Source organism: Pleurodeles waltl, chromosome 4_1 (assembly GCF_031143425.1).
Source record: "Pleurodeles waltl isolate 20211129_DDA chromosome 4_1, aPleWal1.hap1.20221129, whole genome shotgun sequence".
NCBI classification, from domain to species: domain Eukaryota; kingdom Metazoa; phylum Chordata; class Amphibia; order Caudata; family Salamandridae; genus Pleurodeles; species Pleurodeles waltl.
The window spans coordinates 266828575-266848021 of NC_090442.1; positions in this window are offsets into that span (position 1 = coordinate 266828575).

Below are 19447 nucleotides of genomic sequence, written 5' to 3' on the forward strand. Positions count from 1 at the left end.
GATCCCATTTTGGAAATGCAAAGGTTTTCTTGATACCTCTTTTTCACTCTTCATATTTCAGCAAATGAATTGCTGTATACCCAGTATAGAATGAAAACCAACTGCAGGGTGCAGCTCATTTATTGGCTCTGGGTACCTAGGGTTCTTGATGAACCTACAAGCCCTTTATATCCCCGCAACCAGAAGAGTCCAGCAGACAAAACAGTATATTGCTTTCAGAAATCTGACATCGCAGGAAAAAGTTACAGAGTAAAACATAAAGAAAAATGGCTGTTGTTTTCAGCTCAATTTCAATATTTTTTTATTTCAGCTGTTATTTTCTGTAGGAAAACCTTGTAGGATCTACACAAATGACCCCTTGCTGAATTCAGAATTTTGTCTAGTGTTCAGAAATGTTTAGCATTCCGGGATCCAGCATTGGTTTCACACCCATTCCTGTCACTAACTGGAAGGAGGCTGAAAGCACCAAATATAGTAAAAATGGGGTATGTCCCAGTAAAATGCCAAATTTGTGTTGAAAAATTTGGTTTTCTGATTCAAGTCTGCTAGTTCCTGAAAGGTGGGAAGATAGTGATTTCAGCACCAGAAACCCTTTGTTGATGGCATTTTCAGGGAAAAAACAACAAGCCTTCTTCGGCAGCCCTTTTTTCCAATTCTTTGGGAAAAAACAAAATTTTCACTGTATTTTGGCTATTTTCTTGGTCTCCTCCAGGGGAAACCACAAACTCTGGGTACCATTAGAATCCCTAGGATGTTGGAAAAAAAGGACGCAATTTTGGCGTGGTTAGCTTATGTGAACAAAAAGTTATGAAGCCCTAAGCGCGAACTACCCCAAATAGCCAAAAAAGGGCTCAGCACTGGGGGGGAAAAGGCCCAGCAGCTAAGGGGTTAAAATAACATGACTTAGCACTTGTTTGATGATGCCCAGAACAATGTGCAAATTTGTCAGAATATGCTTTAGAACTCCCTTGCGGAGGAGTCGGGCAATGCTCCCATTGCGTATAGTCAAATATTGTTTTAGGACTACTGGCTTTATGAATAAAGTGGTGCCCATAATAATTGTAACAAAACATGTCACCATAATTATCTCTAAACTAGTAAGCATCTTCATTTTCATAGACAGTATAATATTGCAACTCTGTCAACATAGAATCAACTGTCCTCACGTCCCAATCATCAGATACAATGCCTGGTATTACTATATCATTCATAGATAACTTTTGAACATATGGTATTTGAATTGTCTCAGTGGGACCCTATATATCAAACATTACTCTATCCCACACAATCCCATCCGGAATTGGCACAGTGGAAATGTTCACAAAGGACAAGTCTCTTCGAACCTTATGTGATGAAAAATGTGGCTTCAACACCTCCTCCACCTGTTCAACCTCTGATCTCTCAGGAAGAAAATGACCATGTATTACTAGAAAAAAGGTAACGACAAACCCTATCCACAGAAAAAAAGCCATCAGAGTCATAAAAAGCCACAGATAGTTCCAAGGAAAAACAAAATACTTATCTTTAAGCCAATACATCAGCTTACGTGGACCCGGGACAGGTGTTGAAGAGGACAAAGAGTCTGATAGACCATCGTCGTTGTTATGAAAGCATCCGGAGGCAGTTCTTGCAAAAGGTGCCACCGTAAACAAAGGAGTAGCAGGTGTTTCTCGACGTGGTACACTGTAGATAGGACCCTCAGTAACATCAGTAGTCACAGCGACTTGATCAAAGGATTCCAAATTATTTGTCGTCACTGGAACAATCGTAAGATCATCTTCCACCCTCCCCATGCCCGGAGAGGAAGCAGCGTTGGTGCAAACCACCTGCAGCGGAACATCTTCCCCAGTAGTGAGAGGGATTCGGGAACTACTGGGCGTTCCTTTTGGTCTGCTGTGCAAAATCGGCCACATGTTGTAACTTGACATTGTCGATGGAGACGAAGCGATTTCCTTTGGTACCTTGCAACGGCGGCAAAATCACAGTTCTTGTTCCGTCGATTCCCAGTACAGGGACTGGTGCTCGATACGAAGGGGCAAATTTTTTTTTCACTGCGACCTTTTCACGCACAAGATCCCCAACTCTGGGAATCCAACCAGTAGGCGTTACTGGCTCATCCTTAATTCCTGTGGAGGCAGCACTTGCAGAAGAGTTATCCTCACGGAACTGCTGTAATTCCTGCAAAACAGTGACCCGATCATTTATGTCAAAAGGCGTTTCCGCCGCCTCCACACCAGAACCATCTAGATCCGGAACAAACATTCGTGTTCCGAACAGGCACTCATATGAAGTACGACCCCACAGGGACCTTCTAGTCAAGTTATTGAGTGCTCTCTGTACTCCATACAGGTGGGTTAGCCAACTACGACCCGTACCTATAACTCTAGCCGTTAAGGATTGCTTTAAATCGCGATTCAAACGATCCACGACAGAATTTCCCTCGGGATGAAATGGAGACGAGAACTGGAGCTGGACCCCCAACGAAGCCATGGCGTCCCTGAATGCCTTAGAGGCAAAAGCAGGGCCCTGGTCCGAATGGAAAGCCGCAACTGCATATGTACCGACAAAGATGCGCAAATCTTTGATAACAGTTCAAGCTTCAGCCGAGCGCTGTGGCCACACCCACACAAATCTGGAGCACGAATCTACAGCTACCAAAATATATTTGTATGCACTATCTGCTGTCAGCGGACCACAGTGGTCCAAGTACACACACTGTAATGGCTTATTTGAAATCAGAAGGGGTGTCTGCTGAGGGCGTTTATCCATTGAAACTTTAATTTGTTGACAGATGTCACAACAAAGGACATACTGCTTCGTCTCTTTATAGAGACCAGGCCACCAGTAACGGGCCTGCAACAGTGAAATCGTGGCAGCCACGCCAGCATGTGCAGATGCCACCCTCTCATGCGCTGCAGTAATTCATTGAGGTCGCACTATTTTATTGGGCATTTCGCGTACACCCACGCCTGGAATTTTAACCTCAGCGTTCAGTATACCACCCATTGAGTAATGATATTTAGATGGAAATCCCTTAGGATAAGGCGTGCCATCAGCCGTAGCTTTTATGGCCGCCAAAATCTCTGTGTCTGGTTTGTAACTCGAACGAGTAACTGCGGCCACAGTGGCAACTGCCACTGCCGATTTCGCGGCTTCATCAGCCAAAGTATTCCCAGCAACGTGTATTCCAATGCGCTAGTGTCCAAGAGTATGTACAACATGGACTTTAGGAAGCGTCTCCTTCAGATCCGCTACCTTCCCCCACAGCAATCTGTGTTTTATGGTGTTACCCTTGGAATCTCTGAACCCATTCAACCTCCAGTCATGCAAATATTCATTAAAAGACTGGACACAGTAGTAGGAATCACAAACAAGCAGTGTAAACTGTGCCGGATCCGTATGTTCCAAGGCCAATAATAGAGCTTTCAGCTCAGCCAACTGTGCCGTACAGTCCTCCAATGTCTGTGTATAAGTATGTTGGGGGCAGAATTTCTCCCCCTCCATATGGCCGCTCACCACCGCACATGAAGCAGAATATTGGTGTTTTGTTCCCACTGCAGGTTGCGCAGAGCCATCAGTGTACATGACTACTTGATATTGATCAATAGGCAACGTGCCAGCGGGAACAGGGTATTCTACTTCATATTGGAGAAATTCCTGTGTCTGTAGTTTTGGGTCAAAAACGTAATCTACATCAGTGGCTGTCAAAGACGTAGCCCATTGTATCCATCGCGGATGTAATGCTTTCGCATTTGAAACACTCGCCTTCGTAACTGCCTCTAGGGCCGGAATCGGGGAAACGACTATGATGCGTTTGCCCTGGGCAAGAGGTCGTTCTTTAATAACAGCCATCTGTACAGCAGTAAGAATCTTCTCTGTTTGTGCAAAACGTTGTTCTGCAGCAGAATACAAGTGAGACTTGTATCCTATCTGGACTGTCTCTCCTTCATTAAAGGTAACATACGTAAACCCAACGGCCCCAGCTACAACCCTGATGACCAGATGTGTCTTATTGTCCCGTGTGTGTAAATGCTTTGCAGCTAGGAGATCATTTTGCAAGTCTCGAAGAGTATGTGTATGCTCAATCGTCCAAAATCTACTCGAAAAATCTGGGCGAATCAACTCGTACAATGGCTTTATACGTGTAGCATAATCAGGAATGTAAGTTCTGCCAAAATTAAGAAATCCCAACAACGACTCGAGTTTCTTAATCGTATTAGGAGGTTGCAATTGTGCACATTTTTCTAAAAAGTGTGGCGCTAGGCTCTCACCTTCATTCGACAGCTCATATCCCAAGAAAATGACGCTGAGGAAGGCAATTTTCGATTTTTTGAAGTTGAATTTGTAGCCAATATCTGCAAATACCACAACAATGCGTGCTACCCGCCTTAAATGTTGTAGTAACTCGTCATCTGTGAGATATATATCATCAACATATGACAATGCTACAGGGTCCAGCTCGTGCAATATTTCAGTCACACGAGCCGAAAACAGTCCTGGGCTATTCTTATACCCCTGAGGCAAACAACAACAAAAATTCTGAGAGCCAAATGCACTGAAGCTGTTAAAATCCCTGCTTTCGGGTGCTATATTCTGGCAGAAGAAACCATTCGAGATATCTAAAGTGGTTTTGTATTTTTTACGCACTATATTATTCATGAGTGCTGCGCTATGTGAATTTTGTATAGCATATGTACGTGCATGTCCGTTCAAATGTCTGTAGTTCACCACTATTCTATAAGAATGGTCCGGTTTAGCCACAGGAAATAAGGGATTATTCATCGGCGAGACACAGGGTTCAATTACTCCCTGGTCCTCCAATTGTGTAAGTATGTTCCTTACCGATGCTCTCGCTTCATATTTAATAGGATATTGCGGTTGTGGCTGAGGTTCGCCCTTAATCGGAATTACATGATAAGGAGAATCCCTATCCCACCCCACATGATTTCTATATAAGGCGGGTGCTTGTGCCAGAGCCCATTTAATGCTATAGGACTCTGCCAGTTCTCTTGGAACAAGTGGTGAGAACGAAGGTGTAATAACCTCCTCCCCAACTGGACAGTCGCGAACAAAGTCTGGGGGCCAATCCTGTTTGGCCAGCAAAATGTCATATATCTTGACTACACAATCCCAAAAGATGGCGTTTATAGTGCGCTCAATGTCCCCTTCTAATTGTAAAGTCACCGTATATACTCTATCGGGATCAGAGACACGCATATCTGCCGTTTCAACTTGTATGAAGTCATCAATTGCTTTCACCTCCAGATGCTCTAGAAGATTCCGGCGAACTATGGTGACCTCTGCCGCGCTGTCTAACAGTGCTAGTGCCCATGTCTTGTTCTTCAAGAGAACCCTCTTCCTGTGTGGCATGTCTTACTGAGACTGCCGCCACCTTTTTCTTTTCAAACTGTTGTTTTTGTTGGATCGGTTTCTCTTCCTTCTTGATAGAAACCTCTGAAGAGCGTTGTGATTCCTGTCTGGGTTTCACGTACTCTGTTCTCCGCTCTGACAACCCACCTCTCTCATTTCCTTTGTCCGATGAGTCCTGAAAGGAACGAGATTGTCGTGTATCAGTATATTGATATCTATCAGGCGTTTTCAAATTATCCCTATTTCTAAGATTATATTTTGTCTGAGGGGTCTCCTTTCTCGGAGATTCTCCCCTGTCTTTTTTAGGTGTTTGTTGTTTTTTCTCCCAACGCTTTTTATTACCCTCAGGTTGTTGGTTTTTAGTAGTATCCTTACTACCCTTTCCTTGCAACTGTGGTTTCTGTGGTCTAGCCCCAAGGCTATCACGACCGATACTGGAATATGTTTCTGCTATTATTCTCGGCAGCTCCTGATCCTGATCCAGTTGCGGACGTCACGAAGACGCATACGCACCGCTAGTGCCACTGCCTCCCCCTTGAGATTACTCAATATAATAGAAGAAACCACGGCAAAGTTGCCCATCAGTTGCATCCCCAAATCTAAGGCTGGGGCAGCCCCATATTCATCCTGAATTTGTTTGACCACTTCCGGTAAGTTGGCCAATGTCAGTGTACCGTGTGCTGTAGTGCAGAGCGCAGCAAACACCGTGCCCCATGTATTACAATGGTCCACTGCGGGAACCATATCAAACGGTAAACACATTGTCAATATTCTATGTTTATCCTGAGGGCCCGTATGGGGAAATACTGCCTCCAACGTATACATTTTTTGTGCCAGCCAAAACGGAGTCTCCTCTCGTTTAGCCGGTACTTTGCCCATAACAGAGTGTACAGTCGCCGGATTGATACCCGGAACTACTGCATGTTGTTGCGCTGGGGCAGCACGCGCTGGATTCGTGTTTAGTGTCTGCATCACAAATTGTACTAATCGTCTATATGTAGCCGTTATATCTGTGTATAAACGACGAACTTCAGCCACCGCTAAGTTAGCAACCGCAGGATGTGGTATATATGTAGCCAATAAAGGCCATGTAGGACCATTGTTACTTAGTGGACCTAACCGAACAGGTGCTATGGTGTGGGGTAGGGCGCCATCAAGCCAATTATTATGTTCTTGATAAGATAGAGGTATTTCTAAGTATGCATATGCCCGGTACTGTCAAGGGGCTTTCGCAAACGTGTAGTTGTGAAATGTGTTTGAATTTCCATCAACTGCTGGAAATGTGAGCCAAGAATAAAAAAGTTCTGTTCTATAGGCTGCATGGGCGTCCACCACAAACGTGACTGGACCCCCCGGGTTTGTTAGACCATGTGCAAGCAAATGTACTGTGAGCGGTTGTCGCATATTAACTGCTATTTGTATTGCCTGGGGATTCGCCATTATGAAAACAGCGATAGTTCAGAGAAGGCACACCAATATCGGGGTATTCCTTTCAGAATTCAAGCTTGAACAACCAACCGCTATATTGCGGAGGCGGATGTCCTCAGAACCACGGACGTCTCCGTTAACGGAACCGAGGAGTCAATATATATATATGAGACCGAGAGAGTCAGCCAGACCCGAAAATTAGAGCCAGACCAATCGTTGGCTGCGCCATGTCGCGTTGGCTCTCATTATCCTAAATGAGACTACTGGATTTCTATGTGGCAGAGTCGTTCCTGGTGTGGGGGACTAAGTCTGACCCACTAAGAAAGACCCCTGTCACCCTCAATCCGGTTTTGCTCCGGCTAACTAGCAGTGCCTCATCTCTCCCAAGGGGAAGGGATGATTTGGCAACTGAGCGCATGACATCTTAGAACTTCTCAGGGAAGTCGTGGTCACTCAGGTCCCAACCAGCTCTCTCATTTACAGTATGATCTCATATACAAATGACAGAAACAGTTTAAGTTTTATAGATTGATTTAATAAAACAACTGCATTCTAGATAATAAGGCATGAGCCGCAATAACCAGAACCATACAACACAGTAGGACTAAAATAGTAACGAAGAGAGTGAAACATAGGAATAACGCTATCATAGTGTTAACAGATTACGTTCTCTCTAATTGTGTTCTATTTCGAGCACAGCATGTTAAGCTCTAAGCTTGCCTTTCAGATTCCCTGGAAAGACATCAACCCTCATACCTGAGCAAAGGCCTGTGATCTGGATCAGCATCTGCAACAGGGCAGTCAGTGTCTAGTTGTGGTTCCCTGGTCGGAATCTCCCTCTTGCCTGTATTAGGACAAGGAAGTGTTTTTATAACTAACATGTCGATGTGGTAACAAAACGTCCCTACGCAAGAATGTGTATTGTCTACAAACCAAAGACTAAACTCCTACCACGTCTATCGGCAGTGTACCAGACTGTATCCTTGACTGAAGCACAGAGTGAGTGAGAATGTGTTATTTAAAACTCCGATGCTGAAGTAGGCTACACAGTGTGATATAAAGAATAAAACAAGACCGTAGAACTGGCTATTAAAAAATAAACAGTACGAAGCTGAATAAAATGCATCTAGAGCAAAGTGCACAGAGGCCCGATGCTGCGAGCAAAGGAATAAAATGCATCCAGGGCAAAGCGCACAAAGGCCTAACGCCTGAAGCAAACGCGCAAAGGCTACATAAAAATGGCTACACTACAGGAAGGTGGGCTCTGCTGTGCACTGGCTGCCACAGGAGAGGTGGTTTGAGTTGTGGGCAGGGTAAGGCTAGTGGTGGTGAACTGAAGACTCATGCCTGATGGGCCAGGTTCGTCGTCCGAATCCAGATTTCCTGAGAAGTCCTCCCCTATTGTACCTGCTTCCAGGCTTGGGCTTTCTGTCACTGGACTCCTCTGCTGTGTATCAGTACTTGGGAGACCTGTGTAATGAGAGGTATTGTGTCAGATGATGGTATTGTTGCAGTGACACACATGGTTGTATGCCGTTATTAACTGTAATTGCAGATCAGTCATGGCACTGACAGTTACCAGTCCACTGCTTGTGTTACCATCAGTGGAAAGTTGCAATGGGGCTATTTTGGAGTACATTTATTATTTGTCTTACTACTGTCATTGCCATGTACTGATATGCATTCCCACTACTTATTAGTGATGGGAAGTGACATGGTTTGATGTGCAATTACAGAGAAGTGATCTGGATGTAGCAGTCAGGCAAGGATAGGAAGTGTTGCTTTGTGGTAGTTGTGGTACTTGCTGCTGTGTGAGGTATACATGCACTAGGTGGGGCTGTGAGAGAATAGTGTCAGTGGGGAGCTGTGGCAGGCAGGGGTGGGTATAGCGTCCATGGTGGGTTGGTACACGTTAGGGTGGTGTGAGGGGGTGAGACGGTGGTGGGGTTACATGTTGTGCACAGGGACATGTTGGCCGGTAAGTACAGTGGACTTACCAGTGTCCAGTCTAGTAGCTAGTCCCATCAGCCCCTCCGGGTGTAGTATGGCCAGGACCATCTCCTCCCACTGTGACATTTCTGGGGGAGGTGGTGGGGGTCCTCCACCAGTCCTCATGACTGCTACTTGATGTCTGGAAGCCATGGCCCGTACCTTCCCCCTAAGGTCATTTCACCTCTTCCTTATGTCCTCCCTTGTGTGTGGATGGTTCCCCACTGCATTCACCCTGTTGACTATCTTCTGCCATAAGTTGTTCTTCCGGGCTATGGATGTCTGCTGGACCTGTGCGCCAAACAGTCGCAGCTCCACTTTGACTACTTCTTCCACCATTACTCTGACCTCCTCTTCTGTGAATTTGTTTTTTTTTGTGGTGCCAAGGTGGTTGTGTTGTGGGAGGGGGTGTATAGTGTGCAGGGATTCTGGGTGTGCTGTTTGTAGTTGTGAATTTGTGGGGTGGTATGTGCGTGTGCTCTGTGGTGCTTGTGTGCAGTGGTGTGTTGCGTGATGCGTGCTCAGTATGATGGTGCCTGTGGTATCTACATGCAGTGCCTGAGTTCAGTGTGCTCTTCTCTCGCTCTGTCACAGTTTCTAGCTGCAATGGGTTCTGGGTATGTGTGGGGGGTATTTTGTAGGGCTGTGGACAGGTGTGTGTATGTGTCTCAAGTGTTGGGTATTGGTGTTGTCCACTCTGGTGCAGTGTTAATGCGGTAGACCCTTTTTTTTACTGCAGGGGTTTGGGCCCCCAATGGATTGCCGCGGTGTTGGGATCCGCGATGCTGATTTGTGACTCATAATTTGGCGGACGGTATATTCTCGCCGTGGCGGTGGTAGAGGTTCACCCACCTCCTTCACACCGTCGCTTGGGCCGACGGTGTGGTTTTTCGGTCTATTTTTGGCTGTGTTGTGTGGGTTACTTGTAATGTGGCAGTCCTCACTCCATCACTGGCAGTGTTTTGGCGGACATTTGCACGGCGGTCTTCAGTAATGACCGCCAAATTCGGAATGACCACCTCAGTACCTGGATCAAGTTCAATTCATGAATGACTAAAATCACTCACAGAATGAATAGCAACTGTCTAAAGCTGAACACCAATAAAACCAAAATTGTGATATTCAGGTAGAGCATATCACCATGGGCCTCAATCTGGTGGTCAACAGAGTGAAGAGCAATACCCATCTCACACCACCCAGCCCAAGAACCTCAGGATCATCATCAACAGTAAACTTGACCTGACCACCCAAGTCAATGCTGTCACTGCCTCAAACTTTCATACACTGCAGATCCTGAAGAAGATTTTCAAATGGGTCCCAATCAGCAACCAGAAAACCAACACACACACCCTGGTCACAAGCATGCGGGACTACTGAAACACTCTCTATGCCTGTATCAAGAAAAATCTCACCAGAAGGCTGCAGAACATTAATACCTCAGCAGCCAGAATCACCCTCATCCTCCCACACCACACTTACCTCACACCACACATAAAGAAACACCACTGGCTGCTAGTTCACAAGCAAGCACAATTCATACTCTTCACCCACGCTTTCAAGGCACTGCATAACACTGGCCCAGCATACCTCAACAATCGCATCTCTTTTCAAAAACCTTCCAGACACCTCCACTCATCTGGACTCTTACTTCTTCGCATGTAGGAAATCAGGTCCAGTGGTTGAACTTTCTTCTACATCGCTCCTAAAGTTTGGAATGATCTGCCACTGCACAAAGAGCCTCTTTCTCACTTCTTGAATTCTGCAAGAAGCTGAAGAATTGGCTTTTCTACTATTCCCACTAGACTCTAGGTGTGGCTAGAGTGAAACTTGCTCAGTGACAGGATACCCTCCCAAATGATATTGCACTCAACAAACCTGCCTAACATAATGTAACAAAATGGACGAGGAGAAGAGTGAGTTGATTGAAGTCAGGTCTAATGGTAGGAATAGCGACATTTGGTAAACCCAGATTGAGAGGACACAAGCAAAATGAGGGATTAGGCATATGGTAAGGTGGGTTGAGTGAGGTGTTAAGAGCATTGTGAGGGAAAGGAACAGATTAACACAGCAGATGAATTGTTAATGGTAAGAGCAAAGTAAAGGCTGAATGCAGAGATAAAAAGTAGGCAGGAACATATTAAAAAATACACCCTTTGAGTTGATTAAACAATGTAGTATGAATTCAGTGCATGATTGTTCGAGAGATGATTCTTTAAATGATGACCACTATATGATAGGTATATATAATAGGAGATGTGGTGATATTTGCAGAGAAACTATGAGGATAGAGGTTTCAAATAAAGCCTGCTGTAGTGAGCAAACTTTGAGGTGCTGAAGCTGCACATGAAGCATCCTGGGGACATTACCTATGAAACATGTCTAGTGGCAGCGTGAGTGAGAAGACAAGTGTGAGGGAATAGGGACATATTGAGTATAAATGCAGAGTGATTGGAAAGAGCATAGTGAAGGGTGAATCTAGTGTGAGAAGGTAGCACCTTAGAAATGGGATAGAATAAGTGTATGGCTAAAAAAACAGTTAACTGTGGCAGGAGCAGAAAGGGTGTTCTACATCAATATCATGCCACAAATGTTGTCAATGTTTAATATTCTTGCAGTAATATAGTGATGTTAACTATAGATCATGGGATATTTTTAATTGAGGTGTAAATATCATTTTTCCATACATGTTTAATGTTATTATAGTTAATAGTGAGCTTGTTAAATGACATTGTGTATGATATCACTTTTGCGATGTTTATGATTAGTATTTAAGTGATTGATTGTATAATTATTAATGTATTTAATGTTATAATACTTATGTTATTTTGATTGTAAATATTTCAGGAGTGGGTTGCAGGGTTATTAGTGGAATTGTGGGCTATGTGTTTTAAAAGTTTTTTGTTAATTCTTGTAATGCTAATTTGTACATTTCTTTTAACAATTTGCAGATGTTAATTTATGTTTAAATGTGTAAAATCATTTATTATATTTTGTATCAGTGATTTTAATCTGTAAATTGTACTTGCTTGTTTGATTGTAATTTATATTTGTATGATTCATTCACAATTAATAATTCTATGTTTTTCACTAAAGAAAAACATGTACAAAATTAAATTACATTTTACATTTTTAAAGATTTTTATTTAAAAAATATTCTGTATTACGTTTTTGAATGATATGATTTCATAATCCTTCTTGATATTATTTTTAATTAGAATGTATTTTTTAAATAACATTTTTAAATGTAAATTGTAATTAATTTGCTTTAACGTACTATGTTTATTTTTATTTAACATGTTGATTAAATATAAGACTTCCAGATGTTACTAATTTTATTGAGCTGGGTTAGTTTTGAGTGTAAATGGTACATCGGAACTTCTTCTAAAATTCATGCATTTCCCCAATGTGGTTACGTTTGGAGTGGGAATAGTAAATTCCAAACTAGTTTGAATTGAAAATCTATATGGCTATGTTTGGATGATAACAGTAAATCTAACCTCCCCTATCCAACACATTCTCCAGTGTAATTAGGTTTGGAGTGGCAACAGTAATTCTAACCCCACCAAAGTCCAATATTTTCTACATTGTGGCTACAGCTGGAGTGGGAATAGTAACTGTAGATCTCCGAAAGTCTAGCACTTTCCCAAATGTGGTTATGTTTCGAGAGAGAACAGTAACTCTCACCCTCACCCAAAGTGCAACACTTAACAAATGTAGTTACGTATGGGTTGAGAATATTACATCTAACCCCCCTAAAATCCATACATTACCCCAATATGGATTAGTTTGGATTCAAAATATTTAATGTAACTGGGCAAAAAAAGTTTTTTATTTGCTAAGTTAGTTACTTTGGAGTTAAACATAGGTGCATTTCATTGAGGAAAAAATACAACTTCAGTTTTCAACTTTTGAATGTTGCACATTTTTTGATAATAAAAACATAACATAGGTATTCTGTGCTTATGACCTCATAGATTGAATCACTCATGATATGTTCAATGACATCATTGATAACAACACTGATAACATGTCAAATTACATCTTTTATAACAATTCTGGGCAAGGTGGGAGCACAAGTTGTAGTTAGCTAAGTTAAGAAGACTGGTAAATGTCAGTGCTTTCGTTTAGTTTCAAATGTTACATCTTAAATGAACGTTCACCTAACTATAATATAAATATATTTGTATTTATAATATAAATATATTTGTATTTATTTTTAGGGATGTTTTCACAATATTTGTGTTCTTATGGTTTGGTCATGTTTTAGTGTTTTGATTACATTTATTATTTCTTATTTCATTTTCAATATTTAGATATTTTAGATATTTTTACAACAATATATTTTGTAGATGATATTTGTGCTTTTGTGTTTTATGTATAAGATGGCGATATTACTATTTAGAAATTTGCCATTTCTGCAGAGTTACACTAGATTTCTTGCCTTTTTGCTGGACACTATTTTTGCTGGCTATAGAATTCCATGCACTTTACCCCTGGCAGCCAGGGATAAATTGCTTGTGGTCCTCCATTCAACATGGGAAATTTGGTATACTCCTGATTGTCATATTTAACTTACCTGTATGTTCCTAGTATATAGTACTAAGGTGTACCAAAGGACTGCAGTGCCCATTGTTCCATCTACTCAGTAACAATGTAAATTTTACTGCTACCGGTAGCCTGTCTCCGTAGGTTTTAACTGCAAATTGAACCTTTTGACAAAACTAAACTTTCCTTTTAAATGTTAATAAGTCATTTTTTACATAGCCCTTAATGTCCATAAGACAGGTTGCGTGGTATTTAAACATGGGACATGTTAATGTTTAATGTTCAGCAAGTCCTCACAGTGAAAAAGCCCTAAAAGCTTTTTTTACTGTAGCAGGGTTGGCTGTACCATTATGAAACATTGGGGATTCATATTATGTGTAATAAATGTTATTTACGCCAAGGTCTAAACTACAAATGTGTCTTTTGGACTTTTTGAAATTTGTATTACAAGCCCAATTCACTAATGAATATGAATTTGGAATAAGGATTTTGAAAATATGACTTTTACAAAGCTACCTTTGCCCTGCCTGAAGTCTGTGGAAGCTAAATCTGCATTTTGCTCTCCCAATTCTGCTTCCCAGTAATTAGCATTTAGGTGGGTGTGAGTGATGTGCGAACTTGTCCCCAGGACAGAGACAAAAGGACATAGGTGTGGGGAGGTGTTGTTGTGCCCTTGACAGGAGGGCCTGTGGGTTGGACCCAAGGACTTGATTAACTTCATGGAGGCCTACCCTGTAACACCCAGACCTACACCCTTCTTTTGTTTCCCCAGCCAGACTGGCATACTTAGAGTGGGTCTCTTGTTGTCATCACAGTGTCAGATCCTGCTGAAGTGTCAAGACCTGCTTTATTGGCCAGCTGGTGTTTTTCAGGTTTTAGGGTGCCATTCAAGGGAAGAAGGAAACAGAATGCAAAGTCATTTGTGTGTATCCATTGTCTGGTGGCAGAGAGCTCAGCTATGCTCTACCACACCTCAGAGACTGCTTAACACTGGATTTTGGTGTTAGTTGTGGGAAGAAATTCAGATTATGATAGTTCACTATGCACTCATTTCCCCAGCCCTCAGAGCCCAAGTTGAGTGTTGCCGAAGACTTTAGCTATCTTGAAAATTCCTGAACATCCATAGTGTTAGCCCTGGAAACATTGACCCCATTGGTTAGGGCATCTCCAGGGGTCATTCTTACCCACCAGTCTGTGCCATGTATAAATGCGTCGCCTCCATGCTGCCACCTCAGAACACCCCGGAATGTGTGGGAGATCAGAAGAGGGTTGAACCTGCTGAGACCAGAGAAGAGCCTACAAGATTGAAGCTGCTCTTCCTCTTCTACCCAGGAGAAAGAAGTGGGCTTCAATGGTCATAAGGCTGACCTCCTGTTAAAGCTAAGGGGACACAACAGGCTACAAAGGCCTTTTCCTGCAGCTGTCCAACTGACAAGTGCAACTGGACCTAGACTGTACCCTGCTGTTGGCCTCTGCCTGCCGCCCTGTGAGTCTCTAAGTGTCCCCTGAGGTCTTGGGAGGAATTAGAAGTATACACCTGTCATGTTTGGGGAATTGAAGGGATAGAGTCAGAATGTAAAATCTATGACAAGGACGATCCTGGTTTGTGTATGGGAACCATGTTCCATCTAGGTCAGCATCAAATTGAGCCTAGGCCCTGTTGTACATGACCATTGACTATCATTGGTACTTTGTGCTTCCTGGTGCTATTTCTACTTAAAACATTTGAAAAAAATCATATCTCCAGTTCCCCTTTTTGAATGGTTGTCATTTTTTGTGTAATTGTGTTTATTATTTTTTACTCTATTTTTCTAAATTGTTTTGTAATTTGTATTGTTTTGCATTTCAACTCAATTAGCGTTTTAGTACTGCATACATATTTTACACATTGCCCTAAGTTAAACCTCTCTGCTTGGTACCATAGCTAAAGGGTGCTCGAGCTCAGGTTTATTTAGTGACTTTAGTGGTTCACCTGACAAGGATTGTGATTGTTACTTGAAGTGGGTACCTACTCTCCTCAATTAATAACCCAATCTCCTATATTATTAACCTCAATATTATCATTAGAAGTCCAAAAGTGCAGAAAGACTGTAATAGAAAATATAAGGACTTGGTTCATTGTAGACATGCAGGATCAGCAGGATGGAGTAAGAGCAAAATGAAAGCACAATAACTGATTACAAATTAGTTCATGTTCTACTCTTTCTAATCTAGAACTGGTCAATTTGAGGAGGGTTTATAAGAGGAGGATTGTTTTCCTTGAGTAAAGTGCACTCTCAACAAATAGCATGGTTCTAATGAAAGTATTTTGCTCCACTCTCCTCTTCTAGGCAGGATGCAACCTTCAGGACTCTCTGGTTCTTTACAGGTCACGATCACAGCGAGCAAGCCATAGGCTTGAAACCCACATGCTTCCTATGCTGCGAGCAGCCTTCAGATTTTGATAAATGCCTGCTAAATCATGTGACTTCATGTTAAATGAGCTTCCCAAGCCTGTAGCAGAAATCTAGGCAAAGAAGGCAGACAACACAATGAAACAGAGTATCTAGTAGACAATTACACACTGTATAGTCTAGTCGGTGGAAAGAAATGCAAGACTCACTTTGTAATATCATTCAGTCACAAAAATAGCATTCATGCAGTTGATCACTCAACAAACAATTTGAGACCGACGACTAGGTCTGGGAAGCATCCAGAATGGATTCAGTAGAGACGTTAGTTGCCCATTCTTGGTAATGATTAACTATTGAATACCTATTGAAATATCTATCTTTAGCTGAGTATTACTGAGCATATTCTTCAATTAAAAATATTATAGTATGGGTGATGGCTTCTAAGAATATAAGTGGTAATATGTGACTATTCTCATGGTTTAATATTCGCACTATTCAGAATTAGAACTGTACACAGGGAAATGGAGCCTCCTGTGCAGATGCATGTGTTTTTATTTCTCCACTGGGAATACGTGTTCCTTCGTTCAGAAAATGTTTCCACTATTCCTACAACAAATCCAGAGGTGATCCGTTCTCCTTCCCATCCTGGGGGAAGCAATTCCAATCAGTGGTTGGCTTAAATCCCTCACCATTTCCAATGTCGATATATTTCAGAGGCGCATTTCCGAATGCTCACAAAGATGTTTTTGGGATGTTGCCTAAGTTGCAATGTATGCCACTCCCTGGAAGGACGATTTCCCATGGAATCTGTGAAGTTTACTTCTGATGATTTCTCCACACTTTTGGGAGGAAAATCCGCAGTAGTAAATGCATTTCCATCCACTAGGAATTCATGGCAGGTGTAAACAAGGTATTTTCGACAGTAAACTTATGTTTACGGAGGAAAATACCTTTATGTCTGTGCACTTTGTTATTGATCTTTCAACTAGTTGAATTGTGGTTGTTGTTTTACTGCCACATTAAGCATTGCTTGCAGCGGTGAGCCTTTAGCCTATCTGAAGCTGGCATGGAAGAGACAAGAGTACCTTAGTGAGCTGGTGGTTCAACTCAGTGATGAACTATTAAAGTCACCCTTGCAAAAACAGTGAGGGTGAACTGTAAGATAAAGAAAAAATAATATTTCTAGAAGGCAATTCGTGCAGAAGGTGGTTCAATATCAGGAACTGTTATGGTTCACCACCTTGGACATGGTAACCTTTATTAAAAAAACCTTTATTAAAAATGTTATGAACATTTTCTACAGTATGGAGTACAGGCCTTTGGTTTTCTGTGTGCCTTGCATGCTAAACACCCCCCTCTAAATCCAATAAAATGACGAATATGGTCTGAAAGAATGGTCTAATTTAGGATTTATTTAAATTGATAAAGACATTCCAACCTGAGAGTTTGATTAAGAGGCGAATTAAGTGCGTACGTCTTCAGAATGCTGCACGTTGCCAAATGTTTAATTCGCAAACTTTACAATAAATGACCACAATGAAAATGTGACACCAGCTATCAATAACTGTGCTGTTAACTATTCTAATTAAAATACAAAGATGTGAAAATGGCGAAACATGGTATAGGTATTTTTATTATTATTATTATAAATAATCCACAGGGATCATACCTGTTCGCATTTTCTTGTATGAAAATTCAAAATGCCCTCTGCTTCCCCACTGCTGACCTTTGAAAGGGCTATCAACAAAAAGAAGTAAATTGGCACTATTTGGTGAGAAGGTCCATATCACAGTCACTGACCCTATTATGCGGGCACTGCAGTATTGGGCGAATTAAACGTTTATTCATTATTTAGTTTCCCTACTCGTAATTAAGAGATACACGTATTCTTGAGCGTTGAATAACATTCTAATGGTCCTATTCTTTTGAGATACCTGAAAGGCCCAACGCCATAACCTTAGAGTAATTTCAAGCCTTGTTATACTAGCTAAACAAATTCAGTAACGATAGCTGTGTACAACAATTTGACATTACCTGCGTGATTTGGCTTTGTTGCATTTCTGCGGAAAGCTGAGTTTGAATAAGCCTCGGTGGATGGCTTTTGTTTTCTATTTTTTGATTGGCTGAGCTTTTTATGACAGATAGAAAGCGATTGTTTGCCAGTGTGTGTGCCAAAACTGTCGAGAGAATATTCAACCGTCTATAAGGCCTGGTAGGAAACTATAAATCATTCTCAAGAACAAAGATTTGGAAGAATTACTTATACACTGGATTAAGTGCACACATTTCGGTAATAAAATGTGAGTCAGAAACTAGTCGGGAATGGTAAGAGGAAAGACCAGGCAATCCATCAAGTGCCTAACGACGTGAAAACGCAGGATACAGTTTCATGCCTCGTACACAGCTGCCCACGGGGCTTGCCTTGAAGGCAGCTGCTGCAGATGGGATGTGATTTTCCACAGGTTGCAATATGGGCTCTGGCCTGATATTCAAAGATAAAGGCCTGGTGCACTGAACTCCAGCCGGATGACAGGGGCTGTAAGGAATGCGGGCCTTTCATTTAAACATAAATAGCTTCAGCAGGTTAATGCATTCTCCGCCAGAGCACCCAATAAATAGCAGCTGCTGTTTTAAAAGACTCACAGCAGCAATCATATTTCAAACATTCCTAGCATGTCCTTGTTTTGCGCACATGTGTGTTATTACCTGGCATATGAAGATAAAAATGGAAACGCCCGTATCAATTTATGTTTTAAAATTGTGCACTAACAATGTCAAAAGTATGCCTGGTGTTCTCAGACTCAAGAGTGGCATAGAGATGTTGTCACGCGAAAGACAGTACTGTGCATCAAGTTGCTAAATAGAAGAGATGGATTGTTGTTCCTGTAATTTCCAAACGTTTTCCTTAAAATACCGATTTTTAAGTTTGAACAAACTATGGCCCACATTTAAAAAGACCTAACACAACGTTAGCGTCATTTTTTTGATGCTAATATGTTGCTAGGCTTGCAAAATCTCTGCACCATCTCTACAAAGTGACGCAATGCATGCATTGCGCCTCTTTGCGACCCTATGTGCCACATTATGCATGCGCCATGCATAATGTAGGCAAAGGGGGCGTTCTGGCTCAAGGAGGCCCGCAAAAATGGCACAATGAAATCTACAAGATTTAATTGCTCAATTTTTACATCATTTTTAACGGCTGCTGAAAGCAGGTGTTAAAAGGACGCACTTATTGTGATCAATAGGCCTCCTTGCTCTTTCTCCACTAGCGTCAAACTTTTTGACGCTAGTAGAGCAAGGCGCCACAATAGCATCAAAGAATGTTAACGCTATTGTTCCTCATACCGCCATAGTGCGTTGTGTCATAAATACGGTGCACACATGGTGGCTGTAGGGGGCGCAGGTGGTCACAAGTAAAGGGGTGATGCATTGAATGCTGTGCCATTTTTCTTAAATTCGGCCCTATATACACTGTAAGGTGCAAAAATATAGTTGTGGCGAACCTCTCAATTCTATTTATTGCTATATAATGCACTATTGTCCACCCTTAGTATTAATTTTAAATGGATGTTCTGCAGACCAAAATCCCTATGCATCACACTCTCAAGCATTTCCACAATTTCATCTCTCATCGCCCTTTTTTAAGATGTCATAGTAAAGAGTCTTTCATCTTCCGGTCTACAATTATCTTTAATTAAGGATCATATGCCATAGGCTTT